The 16,645-nt window shown below is 62.4% G+C and overlaps 4 pseudogenes; all 4 read left to right on the forward strand.

Moving 5' to 3' along the window:
- The first annotated feature begins 1,316 nt into the window (after positions 1-1,316).
- Positions 1,317-1,435, forward strand: LOC142861829 (uncharacterized; annotated as a pseudogene).
- Positions 1,436-5,279: 3,844 nt separating this feature from the next.
- Positions 5,280-5,398, forward strand: LOC142861830 (uncharacterized; annotated as a pseudogene).
- Positions 5,399-9,213: 3,815 nt separating this feature from the next.
- Positions 9,214-9,332, forward strand: LOC142861831 (uncharacterized; annotated as a pseudogene).
- Positions 9,333-13,174: 3,842 nt separating this feature from the next.
- LOC142861832 (uncharacterized) lies at positions 13,175-13,293 on the forward strand (annotated as a pseudogene).
- Positions 13,294-16,645: the final 3,352 nt, after the last annotated feature.

Genomic DNA, 16,645 nt, shown 5'->3' on the forward strand with positions numbered 1-16,645 from the left:
CAGCCTGATCCTCCTGGGAACCCCGGGGTGGACATCACACCTCCTGGTTGCCCCGCTCTGAGACAAGGAGCCGGGCTTCGCATTCCCACAGCAGCCAGTCGTGGGCTGAGGACACCTGGGGCGTTGGGAACTCCCTGGCTTCTCCTTGGATTAACATCTGGAGCTGCTTGTGAATTGTGCCGCCACACACACCCGAGTGCAGGTGTCTTCTGCACAGACTGCGGGCCTCGCTCTTCTGAATGCCGCTAGCTCGCCACCCACCCACGGGAGAACCTGGTCAGGGTACTTTCTCTCAGGGGCAGACTCTCATCCGGGCGGGGGGCTACCGGTGTCTCTGTTTGCTCCTTTCTTTCTTCCATTTCGGGAAAGGCTTCCTTACTGGGTGTGGAAATCTCCTATGCCTTTCCTCGCCTATTCTGTCGGCTCTAAAATTCTCTTTCGGTTGCCACCCTCACAGATGGATTAGGAAACTCTTTGCGGTGCACTCATTAGTGAAATGACCTCAATGACGCTGGAATCCAATATCTAATCGCCGATTTTTAGCGAGTCCACACGCCAGGGTGGTTGGGGTCCAATGCAGCCCCGGCCAGGCCCAGGCCCCTTGGACTGGGCCACAGGAGGACACAGAGGAGGGTCCCGGCCCCCACGGTAGCGGTGCGGGCAGTTCTCCAAGGGCTTGGGTGTTTTCCAGAGGGAGGAGATGGAGGGGACTGATTTCTTCAGCGCCCCACAGACCACGCCACCCCACCCCACCCATGGGACACATCCCGAGAGAGAGAGAGACGCCCCATACACTGGCTCCCCTCCCCCGTGCGCTGTGCCCCAGCCCTGGCCCGGGGGAATAGGCGGCCGCGGGGCCACAGGGTGGGGGGCACAGCTGAAAGGGGTTGTGGGGGAGGGCGGCCCCTGGCTGGGGTCAAAGGGCGAGCGCCCCGCCCCGCCCACCCGCCCGTGCGCAGTCAGCGGCCCCGGAGGCGCGCTGGGGGTGGGGGGCGGGGAGGTGAAGGAGGCCAGGCGAGGAGAGGAGGGGGGCTGGAAGGTCTCCACCTTGGCGGGTCCAGCCGTGGAGGCGCATCTTGTGTGAGTGTGAGTGAGTGAGTGAGTGTGAGTGTGAGTGTGTGTGTATAGAGAGACAGCCCCCAACCCCGGCCCGCCGCTCCCTGCCCGCCCCGCCTGTCACCCCGTCCCTCGGAGCCCACGGGACCCGGCCGGTGAACTCAACAGGCCCGGCCCGGCGCGGGGCCTGGGGCGGGAGGAGGCGGCGGGGAAGCGCAGAGAGGCTCGGCTTCTCGAGCGGGGCAGGGGCGCCCTCCGCCGTCCACGACCACACCACCCCGAACGCGCCCGATCCCGTCTGGTCTCGGAAGCTAAGCAGGGTCGGGCCTGGTTAGAACTTGGATGGGAGACCGCCCGGGAATACCGGGTGCCGTAGGCTTCTTCTTCTTTTTTTTTTTTTTTTTTGCCTCTGGTTCTGTCGCGTTTCTGGGAGTGCGGGGGCGGCCCGGGGTGGGGGTGACCCCCACCCTCAGCGCCCGCCGCGGTGCCTGGCGCCCCAGCCCGCACCGTGGGGCCTCCTCTTGTCCCGAGCCGTGACACCGCCGCCACGCGGCAGCATGCGTGGCTTCTGGACAGTCAGGTCTCAGACCAAAGGTCTGCTCTGTGGGAGCCGACACGCTGGAGGAAACCTTGAGAGTCTGAGAGGGGAGGGAGTTCCAGAAGAAGGCCTGGATGTCATTTTGAGGGAGTATGTGACCAGAACTCGTCCCGTTGCTTTTGGGGTTCTATGGGCTACACGTAGGAATCTTTGGTGGTGGCACCTGATGTTCGGGCATCCGGAGTCACACCCAGACCTGCTCCACAGGCCTCCTTTTACTTTTCTCTTCGGATTCATTTTTTTTTTTTTTTTTTTTGAGACAGAGTCTCGGTTTGTTGCCCAGGCTAGAGTGAGTGCCGTGGCGTCAGCCTAGCTCACAGCAACTTCAAACTCCTGGGCTCGAGTGATCCTTCTGCCTCAGCCTCCCGGGTAGCTGGGACTGCAGGCATGCGCCACCATGCCCCGCTAATTTTTTATATATATATCAGTTGGCCAATTAATTTCTTTCTATTTATAGTAGAGACGGGGTCTCGCTCTTGCTCAGGCTGGTTTTGAACTCCTGACCTTGAGCAATCCGCCCGCCTCGGCCTCCCAAGAGCTAGGATTACAGGCGTGAGCCACAGCGCCCGGCCGGATTCATTATTTTTAAAAAGTGTCTCTTATCTCTATTATTGCATTTTCTTTTCTCTCTCTTTTCAAGCAGATGATGGGAGTCCAAGTTTTAAGGTGACATGTGTTGCCCGTGCCCCCCTCCCCCCCCCGTGTTCTTATTCATTTACCTCTCATGTTGCTCCAGCATATTGTGGGGGCACCAATGTTAAGGTCGGGTGCGTTGCCCTCTCCCAGCCTCCCCCCTCGGGTCAGAGCTTCAAGTGCGCCCATCCCCCAGTCGGTGCGCACCCACCCCATTCCTAATGGATGTGTATGCCCATCCCCTCCCCCCACCCGCCCGACACCCACCCGAAGAAGGTGATTCCTCTGTGTCCACTTAGGTGTCCATCGGTTCGTACCCATTTGCTGGTGAGCGCGAGCACGTGGTGCTCGTGTGTCCATTCTTGGGATACTTGGCTTACTGGAACGGGTTCCAGCTCTGGCCAGGAGAACCACGAGAGGTGCCCCCTCAGCGCTGCTCCTCATAGCCGAATAGCACTCCGTGGTGTCCACGCGCCACATTTTATTTACCCACTCGTGGGTCGATGGGCACTCGGGTGGCTTCCAGGTCTTTGCGATTGTGACTTGTGCCCTGACTCTAACCCTAACCCTTACCCAGCCCGTCTCCTCCACGGCCCCTGCCTGACTGACTCCTTCCCGCCCGGCCTGTCACCTGTCACCGTCCTCTGCCCCTGCCTGACACGCTCCTCCCCGCCCGGGCCGTCACCGTCCTCGGCCCCTGCCTGACGGGGCTCCTCCGTCGCCTGGGCCTTCCAAGGGCTTGGTGTGGACGCTGGTTCCAGGACGCCCTCCCAGGAACCCGGTAGCAGGGCGGCCGCAGCGTCTCGCGCAACCCAACCGTCCGCCGGCTGGCCGCCGTGGCTAAGTGGCCTGCGGGGGACGTGCTCCCGCTGTGCCGTGGGGGCCCAGCCTGGTGTCTTCTCTGAGGCCCCACGGCTGCCGCTCCCCGCAAGGGGATAGCCGCGGAGGTGGGGACCGCCTCCTCGTGGGGACGTACACCCAGCTCTCCACGTCGGATTCCGGGGCTCTCTGTCCTGCCAGAAGGCCCAGCTGGCCTGCGGGTCCTTAGAGTGGCAAAAACATCCGAAAACTGAGATTGAGGGTCCGGTGGGTGTCTGCACTTTTGTGCTGGGCACCCCAGGGAGGCCCGGGGGCTGGCTGGACAATGCGGTCTGCTGGGCTGGGGGGGGTTTGGAGGAGCAACTGATGCCCTTTGCACTTTGGGTAGCAAGTGTCTGAGGTGTCTCTGGGCCCTGTGCCATGTGGGGGCGGGGGCGGGGGCGGGGTGGGAGGAGGAGGAGGAGGAGGAGGAGGAGGAGGAGGAGGTGGGAAGGGCCGTGGCCTGCAGTCGTGTTCCCCGGGGTGGCACAGCATGTGGCTTCTTCCACAGGCTGCTTGGCCTGGGCTCCCTGCACCTGGGCCTTTGGAGGACTGGCCCTGTGCTTGCCAACACTTCCTGCAGGGACCCAGAGCTGGGAGGTTGCATCTCTCAGCCCTGGGTCGGGCAGAGCCCCAGCGGGCCATGCCCACAACCTCTCTCAGCACGGGTCCCCCAGAAGGCTCCTTTGGGACCAGGATTCTCTTGCGGGTGACTCTTTAAGGTCTGGCCCCTGGATGGAGGGGCACCAGGAGTAGAGGAGCAGGAAGGGGAAGGGGGTGGCCATGCGAGGGGACACTTTCAGGCCAAGTCCCAGCTTCAGCCTGATCCTCCTGGGAACCCCGGGGTGGACATCACACCTCCTGGTTGCCCCGCTCTGAGACAAGGAGCCGGGCTTCGCATTCCCACAGCAGCCAGTCGTGGGCTGAGGACACCTGGGGCGTTGGGAACTCCCTGGCTTCTCCTTGGATTAACATCTGGAGCTGCTTGTGAATTGTGCCGCCACACACACCCGAGTGCAGGTGTCTTCTGCACAGACTGCGGGCCTCGCTCTTCTGAATGCCGCTAGCTCGCCACCCACCCACGGGAGAACCTGGTCAGGGTACTTTCTCTCAGGGGCAGACTCTCATCCGGGCGGGGGGCTACCGGTGTCTCTGTTTGCTCCTTTCTTTCTTCCATTTCGGGAAAGGCTTCCTTACTGGGTGTGGAAATCTCCTATGCCTTTCCTCGCCTATTCTGTCGGCTCTAAAATTCTCTTTCGGTTGCCACCCTCACAGATGGATTAGGAAACTCTTTGCGGTGCACTCATTAGTGAAATGACCTCAATGACGCTGGAATCCAATATCTAATCGCCGATTTTTAGCGAGTCCACACGCCAGGGTGGTTGGGGTCCAATGCAGCCCCGGCCAGGCCCAGGCCCCTTGGACTGGGCCACAGGAGGACACAGAGGAGGGTCCCGGCCCCCACGGTAGCGGTGCGGGCAGTTCTCCAAGGGCTTGGGTGTTTTCCAGAGGGAGGAGATGGAGGGGACTGATTTCTTCAGCGCCCCACAGACCACGCCACCCCACCCCACCCATGGGACACATCCCGAGAGAGAGAGAGACGCCCCATACACTGGCTCCCCTCCCCCGTGCGCTGTGCCCCAGCCCTGGCCCGGGGGAATAGGCGGCCGCGGGGCCACAGGGTGGGGGGCACAGCTGAAAGGGGTTGTGGGGGAGGGCGGCCCCTGGCTGGGGTCAAAGGGCGAGCGCCCCGCCCCGCCCACCCGCCCGTGCGCAGTCAGCGGCCCCGGAGGCGCGCTGGGGGTGGGGGGCGGGGAGGTGAAGGAGGCCAGGCGAGGAGAGGAGGGGGGCTGGAAGGTCTCCACCTTGGCGGGTCCAGCCGTGGAGGCGCATCTTGTGTGAGTGTGAGTGAGTGAGTGAGTGTGAGTGTGAGTGTGTGTGTATAGAGAGACAGCCCCCAACCCCGGCCCGCCGCTCCCTGCCCGCCCCGCCTGTCACCCCGTCCCTCGGAGCCCACGGGACCCGGCCGGCGAACTCAACAGGCCCGGCCCGGCGCGGGGCCTGGGGCGGGAGGAGGCGGCGGGGAAGCGCAGAGAGGCTCGGCTTCTCGAGCGGGGCAGGGGCGCCCTCCGCCGTCCACGACCACACCACCCCGAACGCGCCCGATCCCGTCTGGTCTCGGAAGCTAAGCAGGGTCGGGCCTGGTTAGAACTTGGATGGGAGACCGCCCGGGAATACCGGGTGCCGTAGGCTTCTTCTTCTTTTTTTTTTTTTTTTTGCCTCTGGTTCTGTCGCGTTTCTGGGAGTGCGGGGGCGGCCCGGGGTGGGGGTGACCCCCACCCTCAGCGCCCGCCGCGGTGCCTGGCGCCCCAGCCCGCACCGTGGGGCCTCCTCTTGTCCCGAGCCGTGACACCGCCGCCACGCGGCAGCATGCGTGGCTTCTGGACAGTCAGGTCTCAGACCAAAGGTCTGCTCTGTGGGAGCCGACACGCTGGAGGAAACCTTGAGAGTCTGAGAGGGGAGGGAGTTCCAGAAGAAGGCCTGGATGTCATTTTGAGGGAGTATGTGACCAGAACTCGTCCCGTTGCTTTTGGGGTTCTATGGGCTACACGTAGGAATCTTTGGTGGTGGCACCTGATGTTCGGGCATCCGGAGTCACACCCAGACCTGCTCCACAGGCCTCCTTTTACTTTTCTCTTCGGATTCATTTTTTTTTTTTTTTTTTTTTTGAGACAGAGTCTCGGTTTGTTGCCCAGGCTAGAGTGAGTGCCGTGGCGTCAGCCTAGCTCACAGCAACTTCAAACTCCTGGGCTCGAGTGATCCTTCTGCCTCAGCCTCCCGGGTAGCTGGGACTGCAGGCATGCGCCACCATGCCCCGCTAATTTTTTATATATATATCAGTTGGCCAATTAATTTCTTTCTATTTATAGTAGAGACGGGGTCTCGCTCTTGCTCAGGCTGGTTTTGAACTCCTGACCTTGAGCAATCCGCCCGCCTCGGCCTCCCAAGAGCTAGGATTACAGGCGTGAGCCACAGCGCCCGGCCGGATTCATTATTTTTAAAAAGTGTCTCTTATCTCTATTATTGCATTTTCTTTTCTCTCTCTTTTCAAGCAGATGATGGGAGTCCAAGTTTTAAGGTGACATGTGTTGCCCGTGCCCCCCTCCCCCCCCGTGTTCTTATTCATTTACCTCTCATGTTGCTCCAGCATATTGTGGGGGCACCAATGTTAAGGTCGGGTGCGTTGCCCTCTCCCAGCCTCCCCCCTCGGGTCAGAGCTTCAAGTGCGCCCATCCCCCAGTCGGTGCGCACCCACCCCATTCCTAATGGATGTGTATGCCCATCCCCTCCCCCCACCCGCCCGACACCCACCCGAAGAAGGTGATTCCTCTGTGTCCACTTAGGTGTCCATCGGTTCGTACCCATTTGCTGGTGAGCGCGAGCACGTGGTGCTCGTGTGTCCATTCTTGGGATACTTGGCTTACTGGAACGGGTTCCAGCTCTGGCCAGGAGAACCACGAGAGGTGCCCCCTCAGCGCTGCTCCTCATAGCCGAATAGCACTCCGTGGTGTCCACGCGCCACATTTTATTTACCCACTCGTGGGTCGATGGGCACTCGGGTGGCTTCCAGGTCTTTGCGATTGTGACTTGTGCCCTGACTCTAACCCTAACCCTTACCCAGCCCGTCTCCTCCACGGCCCCTGCCTGACTGACTCCTTCCCGCCCGGCCTGTCACCTGTCACCGTCCTCTGCCCCTGCCTGACACGCTCCTCCCCGCCCGGGCCGTCACCGTCCTCGGCCCCTGCCTGACGGGGCTCCTCCGTCGCCTGGGCCTTCCAAGGGCTTGGTGTGGACGCTGGTTCCAGGACGCCCTCCCAGGAACCCGGTAGCAGGGCGGCCGCAGCGTCTCGCGCAACCCAACCGTCCGCCGGCTGGCCGCCGTGGCTAAGTGGCCTGCGGGGGACGTGCTCCCGCTGTGCCGTGGGGGCCCAGCCTGGTGTCTTCTCTGAGGCCCCACGGCTGCCGCTCCCCGCAAGGGGATAGCCGCGGAGGTGGGGACCGCCTCCTCGTGGGGACGTACACCCAGCTCTCCACGTCGGATTCCGGGGCTCTCTGTCCTGCCAGAAGGCCCAGCTGGCCTGCGGGTCCTTAGAGTGGCAAAAACATCCGAAAACTGAGATTGAGGGTCCGGTGGGTGTCTGCACTTTTGTGCTGGGCACCCCAGGGAGGCCCGGGGGCTGGCTGGACAATGCGGTCTGCTGGGCTGGGGGGGGTTTGGAGGAGCAACTGATGCCCTTTGCACTTTGGGTAGCAAGTGTCTGAGGTGTCTCTGGGCCCTGTGCCATGTGGGGGCGGGGGCGGGGGCGGGGTGGGAGGAGGAGGAGGAGGAGGAGGAGGAGGAGGAGGTGGGAAGGGCCGTGGCCTGCAGTCGTGTTCCCCGGGGTGGCACAGCATGTGGCTTCTTCCACAGGCTGCTTGGCCTGGGCTCCCTGCACCTGGGCCTTTGGAGGACTGGCCCTGTGCTTGCCAACACTTCCTGCAGGGACCCAGAGCTGGGAGGTTGCATCTCTCAGCCCTGGGTCGGGCAGAGCCCCAGCGGGCCATGCCCACAACCTCTCTCAGCACGGGTCCCCCAGAAGGCTCCTTTGGGACCAGGATTCTCTTGCGGGTGACTCTTTAAGGTCTGGCCCCTGGATGGAGGGGCACCAGGAGTAGAGGAGCAGGAAGGGGAAGGGGGTGGCCATGCGAGGGGACACTTTCAGGCCAAGTCCCAGCTTCAGCCTGATCCTCCTGGGAACCCCGGGGTGGACATCACACCTCCTGGTTGCCCCGCTCTGAGACAAGGAGCCGGGCTTCGCATTCCCACAGCAGCCAGTCGTGGGCTGAGGACACCTGGGGCGTTGGGAACTCCCTGGCTTCTCCTTGGATTAACATCTGGAGCTGCTTGTGAATTGTGCCGCCACACACACCCGAGTGCAGGTGTCTTCTGCACAGACTGCGGGCCTCGCTCTTCTGAATGCCGCTAGCTCGCCACCCACCCACGGGAGAACCTGGTCAGGGTACTTTCTCTCAGGGGCAGACTCTCATCCGGGCGGGGGGCTACCGGTGTCTCTGTTTGCTCCTTTCTTTCTTCCATTTCGGGAAAGGCTTCCTTACTGGGTGTGGAAATCTCCTATGCCTTTCCTCGCCTATTCTGTCGGCTCTAAAATTCTCTTTCGGTTGCCACCCTCACAGATGGATTAGGAAACTCTTTGCGGTGCACTCATTAGTGAAATGACCTCAATGACGCTGGAATCCAATATCTAATCGCCGATTTTTAGCGAGTCCACACGCCAGGGTGGTTGGGGTCCAATGCAGCCCCGGCCAGGCCCAGGCCCCTTGGACTGGGCCACAGGAGGACACAGAGGAGGGTCCCGGCCCCCACGGTAGCGGTGCGGGCAGTTCTCCAAGGGCTTGGGTGTTTTCCAGAGGGAGGAGATGGAGGGGACTGATTTCTTCAGCGCCCCACAGACCACGCCACCCCACCCCACCCATGGGACACATCCCGAGAGAGAGAGAGACGCCCCATACACTGGCTCCCCTCCCCCGTGCGCTGTGCCCCAGCCCTGGCCCGGGGGAATAGGCGGCCGCGGGGCCACAGGGTGGGGGGCACAGCTGAAAGGGGTTGTGGGGGAGGGCGGCCCCTGGCTGGGGTCAAAGGGCGAGCGCCCCGCCCCGCCCACCCGCCCGTGCGCAGTCAGCGGCCCCGGAGGCGCGCTGGGGGTGGGGGGCGGGGAGGTGAAGGAGGCCAGGCGAGGAGAGGAGGGGGGCTGGAAGGTCTCCACCTTGGCGGGTCCAGCCGTGGAGGCGCATCTTGTGTGAGTGTGAGTGAGTGAGTGAGTGTGAGTGTGAGTGTGTGTGTATAGAGAGACAGCCCCCAACCCCGGCCCGCCGCTCCCTGCCCGCCCCGCCTGTCACCCCGTCCCTCGGAGCCCACGGGACCCGGCCGGCGAACTCAACAGGCCCGGCCCGGCGCGGGAAGCGCAGAGAGGCTCGGCTTCTCGAGCGGGGCAGGGGCGCCCTCCGCCGTCCACGACCACACCACCCCGAACGCGCCCGATCCCGTCTGGTCTCGGAAGCTAAGCAGGGTCGGGCCTGGTTAGAACTTGGATGGGAGACCGCCCGGGAATACCGGGTGCCGTAGGCTTCTTCTTCTTTTTTTTTTTTTTTTTGCCTCTGGTTCTGTCGCGTTTCTGGGAGTGCGGGGGCGGCCCGGGGTGGGGGTGACCCCCACCCTCAGCGCCCGCCGCGGTGCCTGGCGCCCCAGCCCGCACCGTGGGGCCTCCTCTTGTCCCGAGCCGTGACACCGCCGCCACGCGGCAGCATGCGTGGCTTCTGGACAGTCAGGTCTCAGACCAAAGGTCTGCTCTGTGGGAGCCGACACGCTGGAGGAAACCTTGAGAGTCTGAGAGGGGAGGGAGTTCCAGAAGAAGGCCTGGATGTCATTTTGAGGGAGTATGTGACCAGAACTCGTCCCGTTGCTTTTGGGGTTCTATGGGCTACACGTAGGAATCTTTGGTGGTGGCACCTGATGTTCGGGCATCCGGAGTCACACCCAGACCTGCTCCACAGGCCTCCTTTTACTTTTCTCTTCGGATTCATTTTTTTTTTTTTTTTTTTTGAGACAGAGTCTCGGTTTGTTGCCCAGGCTAGAGTGAGTGCCGTGGCGTCAGCCTAGCTCACAGCAACTTCAAACTCCTGGGCTCGAGTGATCCTTCTGCCTCAGCCTCCCGGGTAGCTGGGACTGCAGGCATGCGCCACCATGCCCCGCTAATTTTTTATATATATATCAGTTGGCCAATTAATTTCTTTCTATTTATAGTAGAGACGGGGTCTCGCTCTTGCTCAGGCTGGTTTTGAACTCCTGACCTTGAGCAATCCGCCCGCCTCGGCCTCCCAAGAGCTAGGATTACAGGCGTGAGCCACAGCGCCCGGCCGGATTCATTATTTTTAAAAAGTGTCTCTTATCTCTATTATTGCATTTTCTTTTCTCTCTCTTTTCAAGCAGATGATGGGAGTCCAAGTTTTAAGGTGACATGTGTTGCCCGTGCCCCCCTCCCCCCCCGTGTTCTTATTCATTTACCTCTCATGTTGCTCCAGCATATTGTGGGGGCACCAATGTTAAGGTCGGGTGCGTTGCCCTCTCCCAGCCTCCCCCCTCGGGTCAGAGCTTCAAGTGCGCCCATCCCCCAGTCGGTGCGCACCCACCCCATTCCTAATGGATGTGTATGCCCATCCCCTCCCCCCACCCGCCCGACACCCACCCGAAGAAGGTGATTCCTCTGTGTCCACTTAGGTGTCCATCGGTTCGTACCCATTTGCTGGTGAGCGCGAGCACGTGGTGCTCGTGTGTCCATTCTTGGGATACTTGGCTTACTGGAACGGGTTCCAGCTCTGGCCAGGAGAACCACGAGAGGTGCCCCCTCAGCGCTGCTCCTCATAGCCGAATAGCACTCCGTGGTGTCCACGCGCCACATTTTATTTACCCACTCGTGGGTCGATGGGCACTCGGGTGGCTTCCAGGTCTTTGCGATTGTGACTTGTGCCCTGACTCTAACCCTAACCCTTACCCAGCCCGTCTCCTCCACGGCCCCTGCCTGACTGACTCCTTCCCGCCCGGCCTGTCACCTGTCACCGTCCTCTGCCCCTGCCTGACACGCTCCTCCCCGCCCGGGCCGTCACCGTCCTCGGCCCCTGCCTGACGGGGCTCCTCCGTCGCCTGGGCCTTCCAAGGGCTTGGTGTGGACGCTGGTTCCAGGACGCCCTCCCAGGAACCCGGTAGCAGGGCGGCCGCAGCGTCTCGCGCAACCCAACCGTCCGCCGGCTGGCCGCCGTGGCTAAGTGGCCTGCGGGGGACGTGCTCCCGCTGTGCCGTGGGGGCCCAGCCTGGTGTCTTCTCTGAGGCCCCACGGCTGCCGCTCCCCGCAAGGGGATAGCCGCGGAGGTGGGGACCGCCTCCTCGTGGGGACGTACACCCAGCTCTCCACGTCGGATTCCGGGGCTCTCTGTCCTGCCAGAAGGCCCAGCTGGCCTGCGGGTCCTTAGAGTGGCAAAAACATCCGAAAACTGAGATTGAGGGTCCGGTGGGTGTCTGCACTTTTGTGCTGGGCACCCCAGGGAGGCCCGGGGGCTGGCTGGACAATGCGGTCTGCTGGGCTGGGGGGGGTTTGGAGGAGCAACTGATGCCCTTTGCACTTTGGGTAGCAAGTGTCTGAGGTGTCTCTGGGCCCTGTGCCATGTGGGGGCGGGGGCGGGGGCGGGGTGGGAGGAGGAGGAGGAGGAGGAGGAGGAGGAGGAGGAGGTGGGAAGGGCCGTGGCCTGCAGTCGTGTTCCCCGGGGTGGCACAGCATGTGGCTTCTTCCACAGGCTGCTTGGCCTGGGCTTCCTGCACCTGGGCCTTTGGAGGACTGGCCCTGTGCTTGCCAACACTTCCTGCAGGGACCCAGAGCTGGGAGGTTGCATCTCTCAGCCCTGGGTCGGGCAGAGCCCCAGCGGGCCATGCCCACAACCTCTCTCAGCACGGGTCCCCCAGAAGGCTCCTTTGGGACCAGGATTCTCTTGCGGGTGACTCTTTAAGGTCTGGCCCCTGGATGGAGGGGCACCAGGAGTAGAGGAGCAGGAAGGGGAAGGGGGTGGCCATGCGAGGGGACACTTTCAGGCCAAGTCCCAGCTTCAGCCTGATCCTCCTGGGAACCCCGGGGTGGACATCACACCTCCTGGTTGCCCCGCTCTGAGACAAGGAGCCGGGCTTCGCATTCCCACAGCAGCCAGTCGTGGGCTGAGGACACCTGGGGCGTTGGGAACTCCCTGGCTTCTCCTTGGATTAACATCTGGAGCTGCTTGTGAATTGTGCCGCCACACACACCCGAGTGCAGGTGTCTTCTGCACAGACTGCGGGCCTCGCTCTTCTGAATGCCGCTAGCTCGCCACCCACCCACGGGAGAACCTGGTCAGGGTACTTTCTCTCAGGGGCAGACTCTCATCCGGGCGGGGGGCTACCGGTGTCTCTGTTTGCTCCTTTCTTTCTTCCATTTCGGGAAAGGCTTCCTTACTGGGTGTGGAAATCTCCTATGCCTTTCCTCGCCTATTCTGTCGGCTCTAAAATTCTCTTTCGGTTGCCACCCTCACAGATGGATTAGGAAACTCTTTGCGGTGCACTCATTAGTGAAATGACCTCAATGACGCTGGAATCCAATATCTAATCGCCGATTTTTAGCGAGTCCACACGCCAGGGTGGTTGGGGTCCAATGCAGCCCCGGCCAGGCCCAGGCCCCTTGGACTGGGCCACAGGAGGACACAGAGGAGGGTCCCGGCCCCCACGGTAGCGGTGCGGGCAGTTCTCCAAGGGCTTGGGTGTTTTCCAGAGGGAGGAGATGGAGGGGACTGATTTCTTCAGCGCCCCACAGACCACGCCACCCCACCCCACCCATGGGACACATCCCGAGAGAGAGAGAGACGCCCCATACACTGGCTCCCCTCCCCCGTGCGCTGTGCCCCAGCCCTGGCCCGGGGGAATAGGCGGCCGCGGGGCCACAGGGTGGGGGGCACAGCTGAAAGGGGTTGTGGGGGAGGGCGGCCCCTGGCTGGGGTCAAAGGGCGAGCGCCCCGCCCCGCCCACCCGCCCGTGCGCAGTCAGCGGCCCCGGAGGCGCGCTGGGGGTGGGGGGCGGGGAGGTGAAGGAGGCCAGGCGAGGAGAGGAGGGGGGCTGGAAGGTCTCCACCTTGGCGGGTCCAGCCGTGGAGGCGCATCTTGTGTGAGTGTGAGTGAGTGAGTGAGTGTGAGTGTGAGTGTGTGTGTATAGAGAGACAGCCCCCAACCCCGGCCCGCCGCTCCCTGCCCGCCCCGCCTGTCACCCCGTCCCTCGGAGCCCACGGGACCCGGCCGGCGAACTCAACAGGCCCAGCCCGGCGCGGGGCCTGGGGCGGGAGGAGGCGGCGGGGAAGCGCAGAGAGGCTCGGCTTCTCGAGCGGGGCAGGGGCGCCCTCCGCCGTCCACGACCACACCACCCCGAACGCGCCCGATCCCGTCTGGTCTCGGAAGCTAAGCAGGGTCGGGCCTGGTTAGAACTTGGATGGGAGACCGCCCGGGAATACCGGGTGCCGTAGGCTTCTTCTTCTTTTTTTTTTTTTTTTTTGCCTCTGGTTCTGTCGCGTTTCTGGGAGTGCGGGGGCGGCCCGGGGTGGGGGTGACCCCCACCCTCAGCGCCCGCCGCGGTGCCTGGCGCCCCAGCCCGCACCGTGGGGCCTCCTCTTGTCCCGAGCCGTGACACCGCCGCCACGCGGCAGCATGCGTGGCTTCTGGACAGTCAGGTCTCAGACCAAAGGTCTGCTCTGTGGGAGCCGACACGCTGGAGGAAACCTTGAGAGTCTGAGAGGGGAGGGAGTTCCAGAAGAAGGCCTGGATGTCATTTTGAGGGAGTATGTGACCAGAACTCGTCCCGTTGCTTTTGGGGTTCTATGGGCTACACGTAGGAATCTTTGGTGGTGGCACCTGATGTTCGGGCATCCGGAGTCACACCCAGACCTGCTCCACAGGCCTCCTTTTACTTTTCTCTTCGGATTCATTTTTTTTTTTTTTTTTTGAGACAGAGTCTCGGTTTGTTGCCCAGGCTAGAGTGAGTGCCGTGGCGTCAGCCTAGCTCACAGCAACTTCAAACTCCTGGGCTCGAGTGATCCTTCTGCCTCAGCCTCCCGGGTAGCTGGGACTGCAGGCATGCGCCACCATGCCCCGCTAATTTTTTATATATATATCAGTTGGCCAATTAATTTCTTTCTATTTATAGTAGAGACGGGGTCTCGCTCTTGCTCAGGCTGGTTTTGAACTCCTGACCTTGAGCAATCCGCCCGCCTCGGCCTCCCAAGAGCTAGGATTACAGGCGTGAGCCACAGCGCCCGGCCGGATTCATTATTTTTAAAAAGTGTCTCTTATCTCTATTATTGCATTTTCTTTTCTCTCTCTTTTCAAGCAGATGATGGGAGTCCAAGTTTTAAGGTGACATGTGTTGCCCGTGCCCCCCTCCCCCCCCCGTGTTCTTATTCATTTACCTCTCATGTTGCTCCAGCATATTGTGGGGGCACCAATGTTAAGGTCGGGTGCGTTGCCCTCTCCCAGCCTCCCCCCTCGGGTCAGAGCTTCAAGTGCGCCCATCCCCCAGTCGGTGCGCACCCACCCCATTCCTAATGGATGTGTATGCCCATCCCCTCCCCCCACCCGCCCGACACCCACCCGAAGAAGGTGATTCCTCTGTGTCCACTTAGGTGTCCATCGGTTCGTACCCATTTGCTGGTGAGCGCGAGCACGTGGTGCTCGTGTGTCCATTCTTGGGATACTTGGCTTACTGGAACGGGTTCCAGCTCTGGCCAGGAGAACCACGAGAGGTGCCCCCTCAGCGCTGCTCCTCATAGCCGAATAGCACTCCGTGGTGTCCACGCGCCACATTTTATTTACCCACTCGTGGGTCGATGGGCACTCGGGTGGCTTCCAGGTCTTTGCGATTGTGACTTGTGCCCTGACTCTAACCCTAACCCTTACCCAGCCCGTCTCCTCCACGGCCCCTGCCTGACTGACTCCTTCCCGCCCGGCCTGTCACCTGTCACCGTCCTCTGCCCCTGCCTGACACGCTCCTCCCCGCCCGGGCCGTCACCGTCCTCGGCCCCTGCCTGACGGGGCTCCTCCGTCGCCTGGGCCTTCCAAGGGCTTGGTGTGGACGCTGGTTCCAGGACGCCCTCCCAGGAACCCGGTAGCAGGGCGGCCGCAGCGTCTCGCGCAACCCAACCGTCCGCCGGCTGGCCGCCGTGGCTAAGTGGCCTGCGGGGGACGTGCTCCCGCTGTGCCGTGGGGGCCCAGCCTGGTGTCTTCTCTGAGGCCCCACGGCTGCCGCTCCCCGCAAGGGGATAGCCGCGGAGGTGGGGACCGCCTCCTCGTGGGGACGTACACCCAGCTCTCCACGTCGGATTCCGGGGCTCTCTGTCCTGCCAGAAGGCCCAGCTGGCCTGCGGGTCCTTAGAGTGGCAAAAACATCCGAAAACTGAGATTGAGGGTCCGGTGGGTGTCTGCACTTTTGTGCTGGGCACCCCAGGGAGGCCCGGGGGCTGGCTGGACAATGCGGTCTGCTGGGCTGGGGGGGGTTTGGAGGAGCAACTGATGCCCTTTGCACTTTGGGTAGCAAGTGTCTGAGGTGTCTCTGGGCCCTGTGCCATGTGGGGGCGGGGGCGGGGGCGGGGTGGGAGGAGGAGGAGGAGGAGGAGGAGGAGGAGGAGGAGGTGGGAAGGGCCGTGGCCTGCAGTCGTGTTCCCCGGGGTGGCACAGCATGTGGCTTCTTCCACAGGCTGCTTGGCCTGGGCTCCCTGCACCTGGGCCTTTGGAGGACTGGCCCTGTGCTTGCCAACACTTCCTGCAGGGACCCAGAGCTGGGAGGTTGCATCTCTCAGCCCTGGGTCGGGCAGAGCCCCAGCGGGCCATGCCCACAACCTCTCTCAGCACGGGTCCCCCAGAAGGCTCCTTTGGGACCAGGATTCTCTTGCGGGTGACTCTTTAAGGTCTGGCCCCTGGATGGAGGGGCACCAGGAGTAGAGGAGCAGGAAGGGGAAGGGGGTGGCCATGCGAGGGGACACTTTGAGGCCAAGTCCCAGCTTCAGCCTGATCCTCCTGGGAACCCCGGGGTGGACATCACACCTCCTGGTTGCCCCGCTCTGAGACAAGGAGCCGGGCTTCGCATTCCCACAGCAGCCAGTCGTGGGCTGAGGACACCTGGGGCGTTGGGAACTCCCTGGCTTCTCCTTGGATTAACATCTGGAGCTGCTTGTGAATTGTGCCGCCACACACACCCGAGTGCAGGTGTCTTCTGCACAGACTGCGGGCCTCGCTCTTCTGAATGCCGCTAGCTCGCCACCCACCCACGGGAGAACCTGGTCAGGGTACTTTCTCTCAGGGGCAGACTCTCATCCGGGCGGGGGGCTACCGGTGTCTCTGTTTGCTCCTTTCTTTCTTCCATTTCGGGAAAGGCTTCCTTACTGGGTGTGGAAATCTCCTATGCCTTTCCTCGCCTATTCTGTCGGCTCTAAAATTCTCTTTCGGTTGCCACCCTCACAGATGGATTAGGAAACTCTTTGCGGTGCACTCATTAGTGAAATGACCTCAATGACGCTGGAATCCAATATCTAATCGCCGATTTTTAGCGAGTCCACACGCCAGGGTGGTTGGGGTCCAATGCAGCCCCGGCCAGGCCCAGGCCCCTTGGACTGGGCCACAGGAGGACACAGAGGAGGGTCCCGGCCCCCACGGTAGCGGTGCGGGCAGTTCTCCAAGGGCTTGGGTGTTTTCCAGAGGGAGGAGATGGAGGGGACTGATTTCTTCAGCGCCCCACAGACCACGCCACCCCACCCCACCCATGGGACACATCCCGAGAGAGAGAGAGACGCCCCATACACTGGCTCCCCTCCCCCGTGCGCTGTGCCCCAG

This window comes from Microcebus murinus, chromosome 17 (assembly GCF_040939455.1).
Source record: "Microcebus murinus isolate Inina chromosome 17, M.murinus_Inina_mat1.0, whole genome shotgun sequence".
Classification (NCBI taxonomy): Eukaryota; Metazoa; Chordata; class Mammalia; order Primates; family Cheirogaleidae; genus Microcebus; species Microcebus murinus.